Below are 2,321 nucleotides of genomic sequence, written 5' to 3' on the forward strand. Positions count from 1 at the left end.
AGATAGATAGATAGATAGATAGATAGATAGATAGATCGATAGATCGATAGATAGATAGATAGTGAGTGAGAGACAGCAAGAGCGAAGGAGAGAGAGACACAGAGAGAGAGAGAGAGAGAGAGAGAGAGAGAGAGAGAGAGAGAGAGAGAGAGAGCGCTGCTGACATCATTTTACCTGGGAGCAACGACTAGTGTTTTACTGTACACGTATTTCTTTGTTATTCTTTATCTTGGCGCAATTGCCTACAGTATCGGATACAGCTAAACCTGAAAAGTCACGTTTCGTCTTGATTTTCATGTTGAAAAAAGGCTTAATTGGACAAAAGACTGGCTTTGGAACGAACTTTGCTCACTCACACTGTTGTTATGAGATTGATTGTTATTTATTAAAAATCACAAACTCTTTCGCTACATCCTGATAAAACTGTTTGCTAAATAATATGCATTCTTCCTACACCCTCTCTTAATGCTTAGCTGTAGTCCTTGGACTGAATCATCAGACATTCGTGGGATCTCTTGGCCTCAACATCTCGATAAAGAAAAGGAAGTTATAAGGGGCGCAGTCCCCTAGCGCTGAAGGAAGTTATTAGGGGACTGTGCAATCTCCTAGAGCTGCTTACTCGAGGACTGCACTGAAGGAAGCTGTTAGCTTGTTAGGGGACTTTGCAGTCCCGTAGCCTTCCACACTGGGGGACTGTTACTGATATTTTATGAAAAAAGCCCATCTCACTATAATTATCTGATCGACAGCAACAACAACAAGACCACCTACATAGGTCTTTCACAGACTTGCCAAAACCGACAGCAACCTTTACTAATTTTTGTCATATTTTTACTTCAAATCCAAGCTATTTTTTCATATTTCCACAAAAAACCTATTTAAAGAGGTTTTGATTAAAAATGTGTCGGAGCTTTGAAAAGAGCTGCTGCTGCTGCTTCTGCTGCTGCTGCTGCTGCTGCTGCTGCTGCTGCTGCTGCTGCTGCTGCTGCTGCTGCTAATAAGATTAATAACAAATTAATAAAAATAATTTGAGAGAGAGAGAGAGAGAGAAAGAGAGAGAGAGAGAGAGAGAGAAAGAGAGAGAGAGAGAGAGAGAGAGAGAGAGAGAGATAAGGGGGGGGGGGAGGATGTAGTCAGGATCCATAGAATTACACTATTAGGCGATTACTCTATATCTAGATCTGACTGTGTTACGGGTAGTTTGTGATGAGCTATTCTTTCATAGTCATAAATTATTATTGGATCCATTTCCCCCCCTTTTTTATATCCCGTATTCTAACACATTTTTCCATATTTACACCACAAATCAGTAATCGTGAATTACGGAATTTCATACTGCTTGGCAAGTCTGATTTAAGTGAGAAAGAAGTCATTAATGCTGGGCTTAGAGTGTAATGACAATGTGTTAAGAGGATGCACATTCAAGATTTATTACTACGAACATCTTCAACTGTCAAAAATGAAAGCAGCCAGGATGTGAAACATTTTTAATCTGGCTACAACACGGAATGTGAAGACAAAAACGTCTTGTAAAAACACAGAGGTCGAAGGTTGTTTCTTTTCAGTCCCCCAGTGCGGGACACTAGGGGACTGTACAGTAGAGCTGGGTTTTCTTCCCATTTTAGGTGAATTGCAAGGACAAGCTGCTCGCTCCAGGTGAGTTGCGAGTAGGCTTGAGGCTTGCACCCTGTGACGTCAGCACCGTGTGACGTCAGTGACGTCACAAAGCCCAAGGCCGACAGTGTTACTGTTCCTTCTTTCTTTGAATTTTTTTTCCTCCACCCTTTAAAAAGAAGCCCCCCCCCCTTTCTATTTCTCTCTCTCTCTCTCTCTCTCTCTCTCTCTCTCTCCCTCTCTCTCTCTCTCTCTCTCTCTCTCTCTCTCTCTCTCTCTCTCTCTCTTCCATTAAAAAAAAACCACGTTTCCCCTTTGCTCTCAGGTCTCTAAGTTCTTCTCTTTGCCGCGGTGTAAGATCACCGGCGACACCCCAAATGAGATGGGAAGGGAAAATTGAATTGGAAGAAAAAGAAGATATAGCTGTGAAAAAAAAAAAGAAGGGAAATAGGGGAAGGAGTGGAAAGAAATAAGTATATAAATAAAAAAGGGAGAGAGAGGGAAAATTAAATGTGTAGGATAAAAGGCAGAAGAAGACTACAGGGTGTGGATGAGAGGGAGCTACAGATTTGATAAGAGGAAAATGATAGGAGAGAAGATGTGCGGATATGGGAGTAGGTGAGGAGATGATCTGGCAGATGAAATAATGAGGGAAGTGGAGTGGAGGGAGGGAGAGCCAAGGAGGAGAGAGGTGAGAAGAGGAGAAG

The 2,321-nt window shown here is 42.1% G+C and overlaps 1 protein-coding gene across 3 annotated transcripts in view; it reads right to left on the reverse strand.

Annotated features, from left to right (window-relative positions):
• Window positions 1-2,321, reverse strand: part of LOC101845238 (neuronal acetylcholine receptor subunit alpha-10-like) — a 326,112-nt gene that overhangs the window by 125,947 nt on the left and 197,844 nt on the right. The gene's annotated exons all lie outside the window — the stretch shown is intronic.

This window comes from Aplysia californica, unplaced genomic scaffold, assembly GCF_000002075.1.
Source record: "Aplysia californica isolate F4 #8 unplaced genomic scaffold, AplCal3.0 scaffold00183, whole genome shotgun sequence".
In the NCBI taxonomy this organism is placed as follows: domain Eukaryota; kingdom Metazoa; phylum Mollusca; class Gastropoda; order Aplysiida; family Aplysiidae; genus Aplysia; species Aplysia californica.